The sequence below is a fragment of the Anser cygnoides genome, chromosome 14, assembly GCF_040182565.1.
Source record: "Anser cygnoides isolate HZ-2024a breed goose chromosome 14, Taihu_goose_T2T_genome, whole genome shotgun sequence".
NCBI lineage: Eukaryota > Metazoa > Chordata > Aves > Anseriformes > Anatidae > Anser > Anser cygnoides.
Window position 1 is genome coordinate 5553711 of NC_089886.1, and position 24167 is coordinate 5577877.

The following is a 24167-nucleotide window of genomic DNA, read 5'->3' on the forward strand; positions in this document are numbered from 1 at the left end:
CCTCTCACTTCAGACAGCTGAGATTTCCATCTTCCAACTCCAGAACAGCAGGCATCCTGCCCAGCCTCGCGCCACCCGTCGGTACTGATGCAGGACTCCTGCAGCCTGGCACAGCAAAAGGTCGGGCTGCCTGCGAATCGCACAGACCAAGACATTCCCCTGCAGTAAGGGAAAGAGCTGCAGGGACCAGCTGCAGACGTCTTCTTGGGTCTACACTCATTGCTAACACACATTCAGATCTCTTCTGCACATGGCCCAAAGCTCCTGCCTGCCTGAGCACGGGCTGGCAGCTGAGCTGCACGCACACCGGTTGCTCTCAGATACGGGGAAGAAAGGAACAGAACTAGGGGACAAGTTTCCTGCACTTTCTTCTGTTTGGTTCACCACTTTGCGGCCCATAGAAATGTTCCGTCTTAATTCCCTTTCACGTTTTCTCTGTCAGCATAGTATAAAATTTCATTGTTAACACTCCTTTCACTAGCTATCTGTATTTAACTGCCAGGACAATTGTCTTTTGATAAATAGTACAATCCCTCCCCTATGTTTTCACCTTGATTCCTTCTGCGCAGATTTACTGCCTTGCTATTAATATTCAGCCATGTGATTTATCCCAGCATGTTCCCGGAATACTTGCCTTCCCTATATAAATATTTGAATGATCTTAATTTCAACTAATTAGTACTGGGACATTTGATTTCCCTCTTGAAGAATTCTCATTTGTTACTAACCAGTTCCTTTCCAGTTTATGAGATCTATTTTGAGGGGAGAAAATAGAGTTACTGAACGAAGCAAGCACTTTTTCAATACTGTTCTATCCTTCCTCATACTGTTCATGTCAATCTGCTGCCAAAATAACTCTCCGAGGTCTAACATCTCAGAAACACCAAGTGCAATAGGCATTGACAATAAAGCCTTCCTATCCTGCCCATCAACGTGCTTCAGTCCTCACAGAAAGCCAGACCTGGGGAAGACAGACAGCTTAATATCACAGCATTGGCCATGATCTTGAGGAAAAACTTATTTAACATCTTATTATGCCACAGATTTGTGCAAATCACCCGACTCAGATTCATGCTAGGTCGGGGAGCCATACCAGGAGTTAGATGGCCCTCGATCTCAGGCACCCTCTGGGGCATCGCTTTCACCGTCGGCTTCAGCTACAAAGGAAGCTCACAGCAGCTGGGCCTCAGTCGAGGGTTTGGATTCTCTTTTTTTCCCCCAGGGAAAATCTAGCTATATATAATTTTCCCTTAAAAAGCATTTAGCAAGTTTGGCTGAAACATTTGTGTACCATGACTTTTATAAAAGAGAAGAATCAACATCTTCCAGGAGAAACATTTCTGGGGAGGAAAAAAATGTTTCTAGTCAACATACTAATTTATTGTTGAGAAACAATTTTGATGGAGCAGTTTCAACCAACCATACTCACAAATTATTCTGCTAGAATAAAATCTTCTCCGAAGCATTTCAGCCATGCAGATATCTTTACCCTCCAGGAAAACCACACCATTCATTTTCACTGGTTGACCCACTGAAGACAGCATTAATTGGCTGTTCAGTCTAGGCATCTTTTTAGTGAGTAAGGATACATACAAAGAGTATATATGAAGAAACAAAGTGAAAGTAATTTTTATAACTACAGTAAAATGCTTCTTAAAATACTTATTTATAAATCTAATTGAGTAAGGACAAAAAGCAGGATTTTCCCCAAATCAAAGAGTTAAGAAACATGAGATTTCTTTTTTTAAATTAAGCACTATCAAGACTTTCAGATTCAAATCTCTCTTCAAATAAAACAAATTCTACTTTCCAGTCACCTGTTTCACAGCTGCAGCTCTGGTAATTGGACATCTCAGTAATTTATATCTTCACAAAAAACTAATGCCCATTTAAAATGGGAGATTTTCCAGCCTCAGGATCATTATTTGTGTATTTGTATTGCAGTAATGCCTAGAAGGCCCAGTGGAGACTGAGGTCTATTGAGTTAGTAAGACAGTGAAGAAAGTGACCTGCCTAAGTACAAAGTTCAGTGCAGCAGTTCAGTAAAGCAAGTAGAAAAATAAGGATTTCCATCCCAAAATCCTGACAGGTGGTATAATCTTTCAAAAATTCATCCTTGCAATCCTTATCTGTTACTTGTAGGCATACTATTCAAATAGTATCTGTCCTTTACATTTACAAACAGTTTCTCTGAATAATTATTTCCTTTAACAACAGAAGTCTCAAGCTATTTCCCATCTCCATTCTCACCGCCTACACTACCACCTCGAGAGATCTCGTGCATTTGCAACTTAGCCTTTTTTTTTTCCCTTCTTTTAATCATGCTTTCTGGGAGCCATAAAGCTGCAGGGGAGAAAACCATAAATAATAGCATCTTCAGAGAAGAGTTTAAGCTCTAAGCGGTGACAGAGATACAGGGTTCATATGCCGGCACCACACTTGATCAGAGAAGTCCTTACAAATCAGGTTAAGGAAAATTTACTACTAACCAGGATCCTATATTTGAAGAGGTTTTTCATCAGTCATAGAAATGATATCATTTTTGTAGCTGCCGTTTAAGTACATAAGTAACACAGAAGGAAAAGCACAGCAGATTACTGGGATCCTGTCCAATATGGAATATCTGCAGCCTTAAGTCGAACAAGCTCAGAAGGTTCATGGAATTTGTCTCGGCGAGATCTGCCAACTCGGGGAAGGTCACAGTGCTTAAATGATAAAGGACACCACTTCTCAGTCAGGTGGGAGATGCAAAACGTTTGGGAAAGCGCCTTGTCCACCTTACAAAAGGAGATTTCTGTTCAACTTGTGAATTGTGTTTTTCCACAGCTCCACTGTCCAAACCTGCTGAATTATGTGACATTGCACATGGATGCTACGCCTAATTCTTCACTCATTCAGACGAAAGAATGAGGGCAGGGATTCCTAGGAAATATTTGAATGCAAGCCTCTTGCATCATTTGTCATGAAGAAAAACTCAAGACAAGGACTAGGACTAGAATAATTCCTATTCACCTTCGTAGCACAGAATGTAAATCCTGTCCCTGCCTTCTTTATAACCCCAGAACAGAACAGAACTGACTTGAGTGTGAGCTGGCACTCTTAGAGCACACTATAAATTGTGTCAAACTAGCATCAAAGGAAAATAGCATGGAAAATCTCTAGTAAGCCCAGGGCTATTATTGAAATGCATGCAGTAAAACAACCAAATGTTTCTGGCTGTTCCTCAACTCATTCTCCAAATGACATGTTCGGGTCTAGTCCGTAGCATGAATAGCTCTAACTTGGGCTGGCACTTGGTATGTTTGCCTTCTAAGCTAACAAAACCCGGGTTATACAAAAAATTGTTGTAGCTTAAGAGAGCCCTGCTTAGTAGAAATAATAAAGCAAGTTTACAGAAACAGAAATTTAAGGAAACACATTCAAAAAGCATAGGAAATAATTTTCACCTGAAAATTCAAAGCTGTAGAAAGCTGGCTTGTTGCAGCAAATGCAAATCATACATTAAGCATTACAGTGCCCCAGGGGAATAATGAGAAAATCTGGATGTTTCTAATGACCTTCTTCATTTCACAAATGTAATAAAATCACTTTCAAAGAGATACCTAATGTTTAGCAAATTTATAGCTGGTTTTTGCTCCACTTTCAACCAATGGCTGACAAGTAGACTGCAGCGCTCAGTCCATGACCTGAAAGCTTGTTAGCAGCCTTCCTTGTTCTTTGGTTCTTTGTATTGATCTCAGAGTATCACAGGGAGTATCTTATGATTGTTCCTGTCCTTTATAGACATATAAATCAAGAGCAAATTCACTGAACTCAGAGCTGTGACCCTCATGTGAAATGGATGTTAATACAATCAGAATCACCTACTGGCAATGCATTTTTGAATTATTTCAGCCTGCTGTGCTAATAGTGTCCCAGCCTCTAACCTGTAGTTTTTGACAATTATTCAAAGTGCATTTCATAGTCAGAGAGCAAAGGATCCCTAAACACCAAAGCAGGTGAAAAACACACAGTACGTCTACTAAATGTGATACCCTACCCTTATTTCCAAACATCCTGTGTAATTTGGGGGCTCTGGGACTGCTTAAATTTCAACAGAGTTAACCAGCTGCAGTGTAGGATTTTATTGATTTGTTTTCACGCTCACAGCAATGATGTGATCCCATGTAAGAGATACTGTATTAATGATCAAAGTGCCTATGCCTCGCATTTCCGGACAAAATTCCGTCTATAATAATAACCTTTGAGTTCCATCTTCTTTTGCCAGTACTATACATGAAGTACTCAATTTCAGAAGTGGCTCATGTATCTTGCCTGTCAAATACATATTTCTTAAGAGCAGGAACAACTCTTTAATTTCTGACCTGTCTGTATTCATGAGCACGAAGCCTGTTCACTTCCCCAAAGCCCTTCTGAAAACATCACAGCGGACCTGCAGGACTCCCTGCAGTTTCCTCCAGCTCAAAGGCATGTTTTGGTTGAGTGGACAGAGCCATCAGCCACCAGAAATAGCTACACCTTTCACTTTGCATATTTGCTTCTAGCATTCTGTTTACAAAACGATGAGGAAAAGTTGCACGCAGTTCTGCTAGGGCAGTGCCCGAGCACAGAGATGTTCAAAGTCTTCCAATGAAACAGTAGGTAAAATGACACCTGCCTCTTAATTAAACCTGACGTAATTCCTGATAGAACATGCCTAATTAATATTTTACAGCTTAATAAACCATGGTCAGTCTCTCATGGCTGGTCAGACTGAAGACACCAAAACAGGTTTATGCATCAGTAAGACTCTGTCTGTTCTGGGCCATGTTTCTGGCCCTCTTTGGAAACATTCCACTCACTACCAAAAAGAATTAAGTTGTTTTTCTTTTTAAATCAAACCTACACAGTCTCATAATCCATCAGGCAACTTCACAGCATAAACACATCTGCATAATCCTCCTGAAGTTGCATAACTCTCCAGCTGTCCTCATAAAAGGGATTTTATTCTATGCCTGGCAGGTTTTGCAAGAAGCCCATGTTCTGTAGACTATGCATGTACTGATGTACATGATATTGGGGACTTTTTTTTTTTTTTAAACTAATCAGTTTTTAATCTCTGTACCTTTCTCTTGTAAAACCGGCCTTCCCTGCAGTTGTGTACACAGAAATGCTGATATAAATACACAAATACAGGTGCACAAACTATGGAACAGACATCAACTCCTTATGGTTCTAAAGGTGAGTCTGGTTAAATATTTTAACAAGAGCCAAATACTCTTCTGAATTCTCTCTCTTGGAACATACACTTAGAACATACACTTCTAGAGATACATCACATTTGTTGTGTCAACTGGCAGTAGCTGAATTAATAATTTAGTACGATGGCAATCATGGGACTTCTCATATACATATCCAATGCTAAAGTGTATGCAGGACCTTGTTAGTTTTCAGTACTACAGCCATCTCTAGTAATGGTAAATCCCAAACTCTGTTCTATTTCACAGAATTTCATTTCTAAAATGCTATCTTGTCCAAGGCGACTACGACAAAGAGTTGCTTTATTCTTTTCCAACTGTGTTTAGTAATTCCCCTCCTCCAATATTATAGCTGTGTTGCTTACTGATGGTGTTTTACGTAGCTTCATCTTTTCAATGAAACGTTAGCACAGGCATCAGTAGGATACAGTACAAACACAAAGCTTCCCATGAAGCTGTCCGCTATTTGTAGTTGGACATTGCAAGCAGGAGGGGAAATGGAAAGTCTTCAAGACAAAGTCCAAATCTGATGGAAACTAGAGTGGGCAATATCTGGCAAATAAAAATTCTGCCCTTAAACTGAAGGGAGGACTGAAGTGCAACCTAAGCTACTTGTGACCAGTTACTACACAAACTGTTATTCCCATTTCTGTGACCTTTACTGAGGCTAAACCAAACTCCTCGCAAATTCTGAGGCCATTAAATAACTAGATCTTTAAAATACTAGATCTGTATTTTGCAGTACAACCTGTTACAACTTTAATATCATTATGAGAAAATCAGTATAAGAGAGGATTAATGTACAGATTCCCTAAAGAAAAAGCACCATTTCTAAGTGCTGTGAATTAAGAGCCATGATTATACGTAATTATTAAAATCACTGTAATGCCAAGCAGATTTAAACAAGACCAAATCATACTGTGCTAAATCCTGTTACAGTAAATGACTTGCTCTTTTGTAAAGACCTTACCCTTTACATACATGAGACATGGAAAACAGGGGAAGAAAAGCAAAGGCCGGGAGTAGATACAACTTGCTTACTATCATACAGCAGGTCAGCTGAAAAATCAAGTATAGAACCTAAGTCTCAATGGACCATGTAACCATTACCTCAGAACATACCCTATCATCACCATAATAAAAGTGCATTACAGTTGGATAAACATTTGTTCACCATTACAAGGTCTGGTAATTTGGTCCATCAGAACAGTGAAAGGACATCCAACATTTAACATCTGCATTCAATACCCTTAGATATTACGTCATGTTAGATGTTGATCAAACGGTATTTTAAATGATGCAAGAAATAAAGAAGGGAAAGTGTATGCTCCATATGCTAAATATTTATGCACTGAGAAAAGCAAAAAAAATATTGATTCTTGTTCCAAGGTCAACCATGTGCATGTCTTCACTCTAATAGAGCTAATTACAACAGAAAGTTGGTCCCTGCTGTTACAATCATTAAATGCTGCTTAGACAAACTGCCACTTACGTCATAGTGAACAGGAACTATTTTGCTTTCAGTCTTATGCTTAAGATATTCCAAAATATCCAAATCTTCCCAGTTTATGTCCTAATGCTACTGTATTTTACGTGGGTTTCTCTTTAAAACAATGCAGCAGTTGAGCTGCATGGACGTGCACTCAGAAACTGCAAGAGCTCACGTCACATTAACCTGACTTGAGAATTTGAGCAAAGGTTACCTGCTTCTCAGCACCATCCCCATCTCACTCAACAGGCTCCTGAATCCACAATTTCAATCTTCTTCCTAGGAACTTTTTTTTTTAGCTCGGCAGCGATTAATATTTTTTCATTCCTGACGTGACATTTTGAATTGTTTAAACAGAGGGACCGGAGAGATCGTTATTGTAGCCAACCTGCGGCTGTTGAGACCTCTCACACACCCTGCGTGGCCGCCCAGAACATCACGGCAACAGCACTAACAGGAGGCTGGGTAATGCTAATGAAAAAACCTCTGCATATTTATTTTAAAATATGATATCAAGGGAAATCAAAATTGAGCTGGAAGTTCAACATTCACTTTGGTTTCGAATACAGGATTGTTTGGAGGCTCATCCTCTTTTTACTCCACAAGCTGGTCCTGCATCTGCCTGTTTCTCCTTTGTACACAGCTACAGCTACTGAGACAAAGGTAAAGTGCACTGTGAGCTACAGTCTCTGGTGTGCACTCCTCTCCAAAAGAACTGGAAGAAAATGTTGTTTTTTTTTTTTTTTTTAAATTAAGACAGAGGAGCAGACATTTCCGACTGAGACACAGCAGATGGCTGCCAGAAAATGGTAAAGAATTCAGGAAGATGAAGGGCGAGGCAGCCTGTGGGCTTTGGAAAAGAGACAGGAACCCAAGACCAAATACAGCGCTCTGTATATGTGGGGCAGAACGGTTTGGAGAGGGAGAATTGTGTAGGAGTCTCCCTCCATGCACTTTTGCTGGCATCCTCCTGGTCTTGCTGTAGTAAGCTTCGCCTTCAATCCTTAAACACAAGCGCTGCACGTCGGCAATAACTTAGCATTCCACATATGACAAGGAAATGTGTCTATAAGTACTCTGCTCTGGCCTTTTTGGCCTTTCTTCAATAAAACTGTAACTGGAGCTGTATTTCCTGGGAAAGGTGGCCTTATTCTGGTACAGAAGTTCTGCAAATACTTTTCTTAATATTGAAAACAGTTAGCATTGGAAGGGTTTAGACAATTCCACAGGAAACCCATCTAGCTGCGGAGCTCAAGAAACATTTTATTAGAGGTACTAACAACCTTTATAATAATAATAGGGAAAGTCAGTATTTCCGTCAGTTTATGTTAGGAGGTGTTGATACAGATGCTTTCTTTTTGCAATATATGTTATTGTAATGATCACATTTCAGGAGGGTGGAACAGGAATTTCTTTCATAACTATCTGCAATGAAATTTTGAGATATCCCTCATACAAGCATTTTTAGCTTTTTATTTTAAATTGTTCTGCAACTGCTTATCTGAAGCCTCAAAATAAAATATAATCAGCTGCAGTAGCACGGGACTGTACATAAGAGTTCAAAAGTGTATTTCTTTTTATCGTGCCCAGGTTTCACTGCATTGTGATTAGAACGTCTCCGCATTCTGAAGACTATTTTGGCTCTGATTTCAAGGAGTTCATAGCACCTACCTATGAAGCTAGGCTTCCGGGGGGGGCTCAGCTCCTAGTTCAGAGCCTCAGCCTTACCTTCTGGAGAGTCCAGCACCCAGACATTCTCAGCCTTCTCCAAGACAATGGCAAACTGCATTGCAGTCCAATTCCTTTTCATCAAAATACAGCAAACCCAGACATGATGGCTGATCCCAACCCCCAAACAATCCCTTTCAGTAAAAATACTCATTCACAGGATTCAATTGTATGAAAATCTATTGTTTACTCCCTAATCTATTTGAATATCTAAGGTAATTATCTGAACATTAAGAATAACTGCGAAGAATGCAAAACACAAAATTCAACAGCTCTGTGAGCTGGTTATTAAACAAGCCCCAAACTTACCACACACCAACTGCAGAGGAGAGATGTTGCAGGAGGGAATACTCACACTTCTGACAGTAAGCAGACATGAGGTTTCACAATCTTCCTCTTCATGTGGACCACAGGGTCTCATCAGTATTTACTGTTCCATTTAAGGTAATTTGGTACAACTCTTTTGGCACATACACAAATAAAATTACTGTAGCAACTGAAGAAAATAATTCAGCTTGCGTGGACACCTATACATCTTCCATACGTAATTTAGCAGCTGAAACTTAACCAAATGGTCAGCCAGTCTTTTGCAGATAGCTTTACGTACGGCGCTGATGCCCTTGAAGACCCATGACCTTGCACAGGATGGATTTGGGACAACTCAGCAGTATGTCTGCTTTTGCATATCAACTAGAGGAAGTTCTTCTTTAGCTCAAGGGGAATGGGCGCACAGCTGGGGGATAAGAATAGCCACTCTCACCACGCAACTGTGAGCAATGAATGGCATTCGACCAAAAAGTGATTGTTAAAATCTCTGTATTGGCCACACTGCAATATTTACAGAAACATTTGTTCGAAGGGCCTCTACTGCTTGTCGGGAACTATTGTCAAAATTATGCTACTGTGACGGTTGCTAGAAAACTTCTATAATACAGAACACCCAGCATTACAATTCCAAATTCTATGTTCTTCATTAAAAGCGAATAGAATATTACTTTCCCCATGTTTTCTCACCTGCAGGTATCTGCTCAAGACCTTCAGAATGTTATTGTGAAGGTGCTTTACATTTCTGCATGAGAAAAAAAGGGAGAGCCAGGGGAGGACTGGATTAGAACACGCTCACACCCTTGAGATTGATTTTCTTTTAGGTGCATTTCACATGTACAGTTTCTTCCTTCTGCACTACAATGCTTCCTTTCATTCATCAGAAGTGCACTGTTGTCAGGAAGGCAAGAGAGGGATCCTAAAGCTCATGTAAAGGATACTGAAGGCTCACAAACAGCAGGAACCAACAAAAACTGCTCCAGCCCGTACTTCATTTTACTGGAGGCTGGCAGAGCAACAACACGAGACACACAGCTCTCACCGACCTCACAGAATAGCATGGAGAAAACTTCCACAAAGACAGTCTGGTCCTACCTCCCACTGTTGTAGGAACACAGCCTGAATCTGGACTCTTGTTTTTATTGGCATCTTGGTTAATTCTATAGAGCAATCAAAGTAATTTGTTCCAACTGTTTTCTTCCAAAACAACTCACATTCACTGCCACACCTCAGACAAAAAAAAAATAACAAATTGTTAACAAATGGCTGAGGTCTCAGTCACAATTAAAACAACAATTGTGAAGAGGAAATCATAATAGTACAAACACAGCTCTATCCAGTTCTCGCTGGGGTAAGTCATTCCTGCAGAGATGTGGAATTAGAACCCAAGTGGATGTGATGACTTTTTGTTGTTTGGCTCAGTGATCTCTCACAAGCAAGAAGTATTCCTGCAAAGTAGTGCTGCTGGTATTTCTTTGCAGTAACGCCCTCTAATCGTTGGTGTACAGACAGAGTAAGCAGTACAGTACTTTTCCTGAAGAGTTTTACGTTAAAAACACAAGCTTCTCATGTTCAATTTAAAGCACGTATGACATAGAGTACTTGCTTATCTTCATTGCAACATATGGTTACTGGTGAGCACTTCCTAGCAGCTGGCATGATCGACTCATGGTAGAAGATTTTAAAACAGATCTGCCCATGTTTCAAATACTTGTGTGCACTTGCTTCTCAAAAGATGTATTTTGCATCATCCACACTGAGACACAGCCAAGCATCAAACAAAAAGTTTGGGAATAAACACACTGCTTTCTGACATGAGGAGATTAGCTGCCATGCTGCTCACCTACAGAACAGATGTTCAGCTTCCTAGTCACCTAAAATCATCCTCCAGAAATCCATAATTTATATCTAGCTGCCTGGATTTAAAACATGTATGGACAGTGGAATCATGAACAGATTCAAGTAGTTCACAACACACAGGATGTTGCTGATGTATTCAATGACAAGGGACAAAACCAAAGGTTAATGCAATTGATATTGAAACATACATTGCAATTACTAGCTACAAATTATTTTCCTTGCAAAATGAAATACCTTGCAAGGCTCAGCTGTCTTAGAAATGTTATTTTTCAATTCACCAACTGTTTGACTTGAACTAGACAATGACCAAGTCAGCTAAAATTTTCTACTGTATGTATGAATGTTTAAAATATGGGGAATTAGTGGGTATAAAAATTACCAAAAAGTTCATTGTGCTTGGTTTTGGTCGAGTTTGGTCAGTTCCTATATATTTCAAACTTCTTTTCCTTTGGGTTAACTATCCTCATTACCTTTTCATCTGAACCCTCATGTTGTTATTTACTGGGTTGAGAATCAGAATAGATCCTAGAATACCATGAGCACCTAACAGGAGCTGGGTAGGGGCTTCAGGAGTGCCTACTTGGTGCTGTACCTGTTTGTGCAGAAGCTACTCTGTCTTGCCTCTTAATCCTTTTTGTTGGTTGTCTCCAAATTCCTTTCACATTTCACATTTTTGCTATTGAGCTGGCCAGAACTGAATTTATTATTTTCTCCAGTTATATTAGCTTGCACTTCTCCAGCTTGAATCTCATTTTGCTTCCTGCACGTATTTCTGAGCTCTTTAGATCCCTTTTTATTATTTCTCCTTGCTCACTTAGTTTGCAACACCTGTCAGTTTAGTGTATGATTGCACCATTAAAAAGCAGGGCAGCTGCAGGGCAGTCAATGCCACAGTGCCCTTGGGAAACTCCAAGCAGCCCTGGGTCTCAGACTTTTGGAAATTTACCTGTGGCAAAGAGAAAGTACCAAGAACACACGTAGCTGAACTGGTGCTTAAAATAATTTGCCAGAAAGCACAGTGCAGATGAAGGGCATCCGTGTTGTTTCAGAGGAACAGAGTGTGTGTTGGCATTGCTTTGCCTGAAGTTGCTGCTGTGGCCCAAATATGATTTTTACCTGGGTGTGAGGGATCTGAAAGCTCTTCATTACCTAGGGAACACGGCCGGGTGTTGGCATATCACGTTATAGGTGAGCCTCTGCATCCTCCCTCTGTGTCCTCTTTGGGGAGCACTGAACTACTAGGCAGTTCCTTGCAGCCATGATTCAAGCACTTTTTTTTTTTTTTTTAAGTGACTGATCTGTAAGACATTAAAACATTTTAGGACTTGGACTTGAAAAAATTGGAACTGCTGCAAGTTGGTATTGATATTCTGAATTCTAGTGCTCTTTAACTCTGAAATGGCAGCACAGGGATTAAAAGTTTGGGAGACCATGTTCACACTGAGTACAGACATTAATTCACTTTGTGAATTTTCAGTTTTTATCTGGAGCCTGATGTTCAGTTTTTCCATGGCATTTTACATAGAATTAACTATTCTTCTCATGTCTTATTATTTCCCACGGCAGACCCCAAGGTGATTAAATTATAATACTGATAGCTACCTCCAGGGAGCACTGAGTTTCTATCCATGTGGCTGCCTGGGTACTTTATCTAACCAGCTGCATCAAGCAGCAACCCACTGGGCAGTACAGTGATTTTGCTTACCTTTGAGGAGAATCAGGCAATTTTAAACATGCACATTAGCTCTCTCTAAAGAGGCTTTTCAGTGAATTCATGGTAATGCCATGAACAAACGTCTTTCCAGAATTTTTCATCTGCCCGTTTTATTCAGAATTTGAGCAGGTTTTTTTGTGTGTCACTCTTCTGTATCTTACTAATCCAAACAGGAATATAAATTACTGAATCAGACTTCTAATCAATTGTAATTTTGGCTGCCATTTCCTCCGTAATAAAACCTTAGATTTATAAAAAGCAAGTTTTAGCATAGGAATTTTCTGTGAGTAATGCCCCTTAGGAGTTTTTTTTTTGGAACCATGTAATTATGATGGACAAGGCTGCACCCTGCCCTTTCACAGCCTTGCAATAAGCAGTCAGGACTCCACCCTTATCCTTTACACTGGCTGCAATTATGGCCTAAGTCAAAGACCTTGATCCACTGACAACAATAAGCTTAGATTCAGGCTGTTAAAGAACTGAGGACTGTGTGCAAAATGTCCCTTTTAATGACAAAATAGAGGAAATTGTACCTTTCCCTTAATAGCAGGGTGCTCGTTCAAAAATATGGCATTTAAGGAATATCTAAAAAAGTTCTAATTGTTCATGTCTTTCCTTTTTTTACAGTTTGGATAACAGCTTTTACAAATAAATGTGTCTGAACACTTAATTGAATTACCTATCCTAATTACAGTACGTGCTCTGACATACTTATACATAAAGATGGTGAATGGAGCTCAAATCCTAAAATAATGCATCTGTAATGAATTTATATATTTGTATATAAGACTAAATATTTTTGTGGCATTCTAAAGGGTTTGTGTTTTTTTTTATATCATTTGTATTCAGTAATGCGCTACAGTAGCTATGTTTAGCTTGAAATAAATTGTTCTCTATTCAGTATTAAGAAAAAAGAACAATTATTTAATACGCATGACCCTTATTTTAATTGATTTTTAGCCTGACTTCACAAAGTGACATTTTAAAAATTCTTTTAGTTCTTAAAATTTTTTAAGGATTTGCATTTCTTTCTGAAAAGTGAGTGTGATAGGTAAGACAGCTCCTCCAAAACATCCTGAGTGAAACCTGTTTCACTTTAGGACTTCCTCTCTTTTCCCTTCAGCCACACTGTTCTTCAGAGCCCCAGGTAATTCCCACGTTTGCAATCACTCTTCATTTTAGGCAACTTCAGGAGTGTGGGCACCTGATATAGTCAATGGAGCCTGGAGAGAGCAATTCAGAGCATTCTCAGTGCTTAACTCTCTTCTTAGTGTAAGTTCCTGATTATATACAGACTCAGATGTCCTATTGTAGGCAAATGACTTAAACGTCTAAATTTGGAGGGTGAAGAAGTTAACATTAACCCCTTGGTTTTGCCATATAGGAAGTTGGAGACATGCATTTTTCTGCAGAATTGGGGTTTTCATAAAAAACAGAAATTCTCGTCAATATGTAGCTGAAAAAGTATGCCTTAATTCAGAGGCAATAGGAGGTAGTTTAAGAGTGTCAGGAGATATGATATAAATTCCTGTTCTGCCACAGACTTTCCCTGTGACCTTAGGCAAGTCACTCAGGGCAAGATTTGTGTGGGCATCTGGACATCTGACTCCACAGGATTTAACTATGTAACTTTGAAAATCTAGCCATTGAGCTCTGCTCTATCATTTTCCATTTGCAAAATATAAATAGTGTTACTTCCTCTCTCACTTTTTACCTATGAAAGCGTTTACATGGAATTCTCTGTTAAAAGATGTAAGGATGAGAGAATACACACTATGACAAAGCATTCCACTGCTTTAGAATATCCTCTAAACAGATTATGATTCTCTCTAACCTATTATTTATATGTTTTGGGGACAATTCTTCAGATTCCTTATAGCTGAATAACTGAAGTTTCTTCACCAGTATTTGGTGTCTCCATCTGAAAGGATGACAGCTATCAGTAAAGCAGTCAGGTAAAGTTATATACTATTGTTTCTATTCCCAAAATAGAGTACAAATATTTGCAATTCAAATATCTGCCTATTTAAATTTAAAATTTAGTTTCAAAGATCTGCCAGCTAATCTAACTTGGAGTGTATGCCTTACACCAAGATTCTCCCACAGTTAGGGCAACTCTTCAAGCAACAGTACTGCAGCTCCTCTCCCATCCTCTGACCCCACACATCCTTTGTCTGCCAGCCCTGTGCGTGTCCTGAACAGAACATGGAAGGGGTCACAGCACTGAACCTGTCACTGCAGCTTCTGTTGGAACCGCGTCCTCAAATGTTCTGGCTAGATGGCACAGACAGGTTATACTGCAGCATTACATCCATGTCATGCACCGTGACATTCCTGACAGGCTTCCCATGATGTGGCTCAGGGCTGCGCAGTTTCAGAGGCCGAAGCAAAGGAAACTCAGAAGGTTTCCATTAATGCTTCTTTGCCACTTTGATTCACTTTCTGCAGTCATTTTGCCAATGAAGTATGACACAAACCAGATTTCCTCTTGCTGTACTTTCTAACAAACAGATGACTTGCTGGTATGTCATTCAGCTGGGCTTTCACCTGGAAGAAAATGGCACGTTGCCTACAGTGAAGTGACTTACTTTAATTGGCACAAACTTCTTTTTGCATCATCCTGTGCTCATGTCTTGGCTGCATCTGACGGAATATATTTTACATGTATTAGCACTTCCAACATACTGAAAGCTTGCAATACATATGCTGGGTATCACTCCAGGTATGTATGACCTCATAACATTTCGCAAATTTTGGATATCAGTTTGTTTTGCAGTTGTTCCTAGTGTATAGAAGTGGAAGGTTTGAATAGGAGTATCTACCCTAGCTTAGCTACAGGCGTATTTATAATATGCCAAGAGGATCACAGAAATTCCAGATAATGAATGAAGCCTGAAATCCAGAATGATTTCTAGTAAATTTGTGTCAAAATGACACTTTATTCACAAAATTATTCATCATCAACCCTTGCACACGTTAAAAAAGACCTCAGAAATGGTTTCTGATGTAGTTTAGCAAGCTACTGCATTATGTTGAGCAGTACCTTGCCCTTTGAATAGTCCTATTGATTTTAGTTCAGAATAAGGTTGGCAGAATGGGGACTTAGCAACTGCAGATGGACAGCAGTTCCTTCCTTAATTTATATTCATCAGGCCATGTTTGACAATTTTTTTATTTTTTTAAGGAGGCTCTGTCTCCTCTCAGAGCAAATATAAATCTCATCAGCACATCTGATCTGGACATCTCTTCTGGATATTTCCCACTGACTTCTGCTGGAAGATGCTGATGCTGCTTAATCGATGGCAAAAGTTCATTGGTTTCTATGCAGCAGGGTTTTGCCTTAATTCTTTGGGTATTATTGCCTACTAGAGTTATCTTTGGCATATTTTGCTATTTCTCTGCCCTGGACTTCATTAATGAAATATTTCCTTCTATTAAAGCTCTGCAGTATAAAACACAGCATATTTCCAGGCCGTATTTCTCCTTTTCCAAGTTTAACATTTTGGCAGTGCACTTCTCACTTTCATTTTTATTTTAATCCCGAATCTATTGGGGCTATTAACCTTGCTTTAACAATTCCCTATTATATAATCAATTGTACCTCCAATACTACTTACTACCATATCTAGAAGCATATTCATTTTTGTTATGAGATGCACATATTAATTCAGAAACAATTCTAAATCAGTTTGAGTGTCACACTCCTGATTTCCAATAATAACTGCGTAGTACAGTGCACACCTCTTACACACATATGTTACCCATTGGCATAAATACTGCTCCAGATCATTTGACCACAGCAATGAGTTACAGCAGCCAGCTTACCCCAAACTATAGCACCAGTCTCAGAAGACAAAAATACAGGAAGAAGGACTACAGCACACCCAAAGCCTTAGTTCCCATGTGCAAATATAAGCATAAAGGAAGGACATAGTGAAGAATATGGTGTAGCTGCCTTTCTTCCTAACATCCACCTTCTTCTTGTATTGCCCTGCAGCACAGATGATAATTTTTTTAATTCACAGACGCAGTAATACATAGAAATACAGCAGACCTTTTCCATTATTTCTGCCCAACAGAAGGCTTCACGTGGATTCACTCATTCCTCTCAATGGCTGGGCTTTCAGGTTTCACTGGTACAACAGAGAACCTCTTTGGCAGGACCTGAAGGAATGTTCCCTCTCTATAATTTGATAGGAATATAACCCATCACTAAGATATTTCAAAACTGTTACAGAGCTTAGCTTTGCACTTAAGGATGTAAAATGGTTCCAGAAGGAAGGAGAGGAGATGCAGTACATTTTCTTTTAAGCCAGTTGTAATTCAGAGTCTGTATTTCTGCCAGTATTTTAATCAGTGTAAACACCCTACCAAAGACAGATCTAGTCAAGTGTTTTGTGGTACCCAATGGAAACACCCTGTTTTTCTAAGGCTGGATCCAAAATTTAATGGAAGTTAACTGAAGGGCTCCTATTATTTGCTCAGCAAGCAATGACAGAATTCCTACGGAATTAGCCTTGTCCTCATTTTTTCTTCTCAAACCCGATCTAATTCTCCGTTTCTGAGAGCCTAATGAAGTTTCGGGGAGTCCTGCTGGCTGTGGCCAGTCCCGTTTACCTCCAGCCTCTGAAGTGTGATGGGACCAGCAGAAGGACCTTCTTATTTCTGTGGCAGTTCCCCTTCTCGGGAGGGCATGAATCGCACTGGCAAATGTTTTGAAAATGTTTCATTTCAGTCCATTACTTTTGTGGTTTTTTTTGCCTTGAGGCAAAGCTAGGCGAAAGGCTCTGCAAGGTACTAAGCAGACCCTGATTTTACACCTACCAGCTTCAAATGGCATAAGAAGGAGAGCTGGTTTCAGATGGGTTTGTCTGATTTTAATGCTCTCCCAAATGCGATTTGTGAAGGCCAGTGAAAAATGAACACCACAAGCTTACTCCTGGCAATAGCAAGTCAAAGCTATCCCAAGTATCTCAGACACTTATTTTACTTCAGATTTTACGTTGGTATTAATGAATCTCAGCCAGGGAAATGCTTTTAGTGAGACCAGCTATTTTACTGTAATGTAAATTTAAAAGTTTCTTTATTATGCCCATAAAAAGTCTTCAACTTTATTATATTTTTGTACAGTAACTGTGACTTTTATCATCTTATGTAAAACCTTAATCAGGTCTGAGCGTCAAATGAGATCAGACAGAGTTTTACTCTATCCCTTTTCTCCTTTACTTTTTCTGACCAGCGTAGACCCAATACACACAGAATACTGATTTAGCTGTTACCTTTCCTTTTATTTTATTGAAAGATCTCTGCAGGGATAAACATGCTCTTCTGGAACTTTTCTTTTTTTTAATTAAAAGTGAATAATAAAGTAGAATGATCTGATAATGATATGGACATAAATTCACACTCCTCTGAAATTTATATGAAGTTCTATAACCATGGAGCTTTATGAAGCCCAGCATATTCTTCCAGCTTTCTATTTTCATTCTGCATGAATCCTGTATCACTACCGTCATTCCTTTTAACTACATTTCTTTCCTCTTCCTTTATTCCTGGGAGTATTAGAACCTTTCTTCACTACTGTTGTGAAAATATATACGGTGCTAACAGTAGTTGGAGCATAAGGAAAGATTACCCCCGCGCCATACAAACGCAGAATAAAAACCAGTCTTGCCTCAGAAGGTTTTCGTGTCAAGTGAGGTGTGAACAGAGAAGCAGGTACAAGGAGAGAGCATACAGACAAATGAACAGCATGAAAAGTTGAGTGTATTTCTAAGAACCATGCCCCTTGTTCTGTTAGATTTTCTTTCTTTAATAGAGATGTAGTACAAATAGCTGGCACAGGGAATTAGGTGATAGTATGAGGTAAGAATAAAAGCAAGAAGAATGAGTAGCACGGTCAAAGTTCATCACCTGGCTCTGGATACCCAGAAGATACATCAAGGCTGAAAAGAATCTCTGAGAGATTTAAGACAGAGAAGATGGCAGCTGTATCAGCACGGCTTTGTTTTTTTTATAATAAGATTTCCCAAAAAAAAAAAACATTAAGGATGTGAGAGATTGCAGGAAGGTATTTTTTTAAAGAGCATTGCTTGCTACATCGTTTACTCCAACACAGGGAGAAAATCTTTATAAGATTCAGATGTACAAGACAATTCAAAAGAAACTCTTCTGGCTTTTCCACACTGTTTAAAATCTTGTCCACATAGTTATATTGACCAGGGTAACTACAGAAGAACAAGTATCAGACCCCAAGTATTGTCACGTATCTCCCTTCCACAGACATTCTATTTTACAATAAAGGATTTAAAGGATTATTCTGGAACAGAGCATTCCCACAGGAAAGCAGAAACGTACTGGCATCGTTATAGAGGAATAATAACACCCTGTAAACATGACCTAGGTTTTATCCCACCTTATGTCAAGGCATTCAAAATCCCTGTAGGAACAGTCAGGTGCTTAGCTGCCAAGCAATTATACTCTTGATCTCTATAGTGCCTTGGTTTTTAGGAAGACCTCCCTTGCTGCAGTCAGGTGCTACACCCTCTGGAAACTCAATGAAAAAAATTATGCTTACAGCAGGAATCTCTGCCAGCTGCCTGGGATTCTCAGACTGTGCACAGAATAAGATGGGACAATAAAATGTATGCTGCAAACAATAAAAAGAGAGAAAAATTAACTGAGAACTGCTTCAAAGATGCTTGAACTAGCTCCAGCAAAATTGTTATGGTAAACATTTATTTAATAGTAATTGGATTTTGCCATGTCAGCTTAAATGCCCTACAAATGCTATCTTTCAAATGAAACAAGATGTTTCTGGGCTGTACTTCTGTACAAATTCAGTTGTTGAGATTACTCACCTCTGATATACTCAAAGTCTTAAACCTGACATATCATTTACAGTGTCTCATCAAACAGCATCACTTTTTTTCATCTGAATCACTACAGCTTTACTGGAGTTACTCTGACTGACACTTATGTGACAGAAGAGCTCAGTCTTCACGCTTATAGAAAGGGTTTTCGGTTCATTCATGGTCAGTTCTGGTCTTTAGGGTCAAGTCGCCTTTTGGCAATTTGCTACTTCTGTTTCATTTTTATCAGCTATAATTCTACTAGAGAAAAACACACGCAATGGAGAAAACTATCACAGGCAGGACAACCAGCCAAGTCATAAAACAACACCTTTTATCCCTCCCTCTGTGCAAAGAGAACACTATGTACGGACCGAGTCCCAAATCATAAAGTCCTAAATTCTATAAATCTTCCCCAATAGAATTAGAAGTGACAATTTTATTATGTAACGCAGATGATATATCTGCCACTGTGGCTAGGGACCTGCCTATTTGAGTCCAAAGCAAAAATAACCACATACCACTCCAAGGAATTGTTAGTGCCCACTTTCCCTTTTAGATTAATCTTCTTCTAGCATAATTTGCAGAAAAGATCACAGTCAACTAGATAGCACACGTTAAACACTGTCTGAAATAAAAGTCCGACTGACAACTTGGAAAGTGGCAATTCCCCAAAACTATCCGGGAAGTGAACAACAAGGAGGAGTATTTGTGCATACTGAAAATGCACGTAACCAAATGAGCTCACCAACACAAATAAAAATGAAAGAAAATCGTATCCCCACCTGGAAAAATTCAGAACTAATTTGGAATTCTGCGAGGGAAGCTACGCACATTAATCTGAGTGAGGAGTTGGAAGGAAAGGATTACTTGAGGTTAAAACTTATTTATTCCTGATCAGATATTGGACTCTTTCAGAAAAAAAAAAGTCAGGTTTTATTATGCACCTGTACTGCCCCAGATGTTAGCAATGTCACTGGAATTGCGCTACAGTGAATGGCAGACTGCAGTGCGTGCAAAGCCGTATACTATGGACAGACTGAAATTTGGTATCTTTATTGAGTAAAAGAATTTGCTCATTCATATAAAAGTGCAATAAATCCCTCTCCACATCTCTATTACACTGCCACTGCTGTGTAAGGATGTGGTTTCAGAATCAATTTAAGCCATCTAAAACTGCATTGTCACCGAAAAGGGCTGTCCTACCTTCTGCCTGGGCTGGCTGGAAAGTAAAACAGATGGGTAGCAATGTATCTTCGATCACCTCAACCTGCACATGGAAATGTATCCCGAGTACAGTGCTGGATCCGCCGATACCAGCACTAACCACTAACCAGTGGGTTCTAGACCACCCTGATCATTTGTCGTATTGTGATTTAAGTTATCTTTGGTCATAAAATATGTTTGCACGGATATGTGTACAGACAAAGTTTCTGAACCAGCTATGAGCAGATCACTCACGGTTCATAGTATCACCAACTTACTATTTAACCCATTTTTCTCTCTGAATCAGCAGCCTCGATCTCTGGTGCCATCAATCCGATACTGTCAGATTAAGCATCAGGCAATGCTTAATAACACTGAACTAATTTTATATCCTTGGTTACATAGATGGTTTAGGAAAATGATGCTGTCGTCTCACTTTTAGAAAAAAGAAAAAAAAAAAGAGCACCATGGATTAGCCATAAATATGCATAGACTAGAGTAAGAACATCTTTTCTCAGGCTAACTCTGGCTGACTGTATGGTTTTGATGTTCCCAAGCTGCCATGTACCATTTGAATTTGTCCACAGTGAGTTTTGAACAGTAATTTGCATACAGGAACCAAAAATAAAGAGTGGTTTGGGGATATAATACAGCTAATTTCTGTCAAACATGATGCCCAGGGGTTTCGTTGTAAAATTTTCAGCCTGTAGTTGGATATTATAATACTTATTCCTTAGCCTGGATTTATTACAATAGGAATCAGCATATAAAAGGAAGTGCTATTCTTTATCCTTTTTACTCGGTCTCCTGTATGCCTGCTTTTAAAGTACAGCTGTCTACCAGATGCAAGAAAATTAAGCCATTTAATTTCCTCTCTCGTGCATAACTCCCATTAATGTTAATGGCATCTAGGTATGAAAGTAGGAAGAGAGCTACTGTGAACAGACTGAGTATAATAGCTCGCCCATTTCAAATAAATCTGGTTGTTTCAAAAAGAAAGGCAGAAAAACTGTCACATCACATCACAACTTATCCTTCAGCATAAGACCTACAAATTCATACTCGATTGACTTCAGAGCCGCAGTAGATACTACATGCTGAACTGTATCAATGCTTAAATACATACCTCCAATTTCAATAAAATGTTAATGGTAAGGCATATAAAAATGTAATTCTTGATTGCATATATTTTACACTGCAGCTCCTATGGCGCTTTTCTGTACATCTATGATTTTTGTTAAAAGGTCTAATTTGCCAACTGTGGGCATAATTCCACCAGTTTAGCCAGTCAAGGGAACCCAGAAGCATCTGGTGGAAACGTTTTGCCATGCCCAGGATACCATCATATTTGTACTCTAGTTGCAACACTGCACTTCAGATTGCCTACTCTGAATTACACAGCTTGATTCCAGAAATGCACAGAAAGACTGGGACATCTCTATCAGCACCTTACTTCCGACACATTAATGTCCCTACTTTACTATTATCCTCTGTGTTTCATACTTACTTCATTCCAGGTAGCATCTAGATGCCATTAACGAAAAAACTGTTCTGTTAATCTCGTTATTCTCTGCACATTTACATCAACAAACTCTTCAATCATGGAATGGGAACAATGAGAAAGACCTTTCCAAATGTCCTCAGTCATCGTTCCAGAACTTCTGTCCTTATGTTACTGTACTACTACAAAACAATATTGGCTCCTTTCGGAATCAGTGTTAATTTCCTGAGTGATGACTGAAGAGGGGACAGTGCAGCATGTGTAACTGTTCCGTGAGATAGCAAATCAAATTCCTTTTTCAGTTCCAACTGAAATTCTGAAGCATGTTCTAACAAAAAAACAAAATCTGGATAACAGTGCTTTTGACAGATTTAACAGTTCTTCCAACCCATCCGTGACTCTGGAAAAACAGTTACATCCTATTTCCTTCTTGTTCCATACCCTTTTTAAATGTAAGTAAAAATTGATTCTAAATGATATAGGCTTGTCAAACAAGACATTTCTGTCCACCTTATTTGACATAAATTTTGGACAGATTAAATATTTCTTGGAGATCATTTACTATGACCTACAGATTCAAGCTTGTGGCACACTGGAATTACAGGATTAAAACTGCTGGGACAGATACACTGAGAATCCAACTCACTGCTATGCTGAAATCTCCTACTCTTTTGTTCAGCGCACCGCATTGTTTGTTCATGGTTGATTGAGCTGTAAAACAGATTAACCTTCAGTTCTACAGAGGCAGATTTTAAGGGTAATTGCAGAATTTCATTGTATCCAGACAGTTTAAGCCTCCAAGTGGTTAGCGTCCTAAATTTGAATGCGGTTTCCTTTCACAGAAAAAGCATATGCAGTCGTCAGAGTCTGTGGTTCAAGGTATAAACCACACAAAGGTTTTATCACAGATTAAGTTTCTCTGTCTTTTAAATGGAGCATATCTACTACTTGCAATATAGAAGACTTTCAAATTCAAGAAGTTAGAAGCTGAATTCATACTGCCTGAATAATCCTGTGTCACTGCTTTGTGTCTTTCGCTGTTGTATAATCCCATGGCTACAAATACACTTTTAAAGTCACAACATTTCTTGGGCTTTTTAAAGCTTTTATTTAGAAATACCTCCTGTGAAAATTCAAGTTCCCCATTATTAAATTTTTATAGGAGATCGTCACCTGTCACAAAATCAAGGATAAATGTAGAAGTTCTTCTAATATTAACAGAGCAAATGCAATAGAACACATTGCTTCCTCTGCTAACTTTCTTCAGAGCAAAATTTAAATAATCAGATAACACCTTCTGCAACAAATGTTCACCAGGGCTTTCATTTTCAAAAAAGACTAAATAAAAGTTTAATTCAAAGGATTCTTCTGGAAATGCTGGTCTCAAAATCCTGGCAGTGAATATGGAAAAATCAGCTGGATCACAGGTGGCTCAACAAGCACTGTAAGAAGTAAAGCAATTTTCAGTCACGTTGAAATAAATGCAGGATCCCACAAGGAACAGTGTACTGCTTATACTGAGATCTGTCCAGCATGCAGAGTAAAGGGGAATTTCAGTGGAATTAGGAAGTTAATTAGGCAAACCACCCGACAAGCCTATCCAGAAGAAACATGCTCCAGCCCTCTTCCATACAGAAGACCTTTCTGAGAAGACTGTATCGTGGCTTTAGAATTATCCAACCCTACCAAAATTCATAGCCCTTTAAGGGTCTCACTAATTCCATCTGCCAACTTTTGTGGGGTTTTTTTTTGTTGGTGTTGGTTTTTTTGATTTTGAGGTTCTGAGCTTCCAGCAGCAGCACCCCAGGTACGGGACACAAGCAGCCAACTATTTCCGTGTAGCCTTTCAAATATGTCCTGACGCAGGATGCAGCCCTATCTAGCTCTATGCTGTCTTGGACTTCCGGAGGGCTGACTTTGAGCTGCTCAGGACGCTGGTTGGCCGAGTCCCTTGGGAGGCGGTTCTGAAGGGCAGAGGAGTCCAGGAAGGCTGGGCGCTCCTCAAGAAGGAAATCGTGATGGCACAGGAGCGGTCCGTCCCCACGTGCCCAAAGATGAGCCGGCGTGGAAGAAGACCGGCCTGGCTCAACAGAGAGTTGCGGCTGGAGCTTAGCAGAAAAAAGAGGGTTTATAATCTTTGGAAAAAAGGGCGGGCCACTGAGGAGGACTACAAGGATGTAGCGAGGCTGTGCAGGGAGAAAATTAGAAAGGCCAAAGCTCATCTGGAGCTCAACCTGGCTACTGCCATTAAAGACAA

General features: G+C 39.5%; 1 long non-coding RNA gene across 9 annotated transcripts in view; it reads right to left on the reverse strand.

The window, feature by feature from the left end:
- Positions 1 to 24167, reverse strand: part of LOC125181970 (uncharacterized) — a 66270-nt gene that overhangs the window by 2675 nt on the left and 39428 nt on the right. For 2 of the 9 annotated variants that reach the window (XR_007160738.2, XR_007160741.2), the window contains one exon: positions 18399 to 23352. The exons of 4 other annotated variants lie outside the window; for them this stretch is intronic. This is a non-coding gene — a long non-coding RNA (uncharacterized lncRNA). Of the gene's footprint in view, position 1; positions 160 to 18398; positions 23353 to 24167 lie in introns of those variants that run through there. 3 more of the 9 variants (XR_010834956.1, XR_007160739.2, XR_007160737.2) reach the window with 3 other exon arrangements.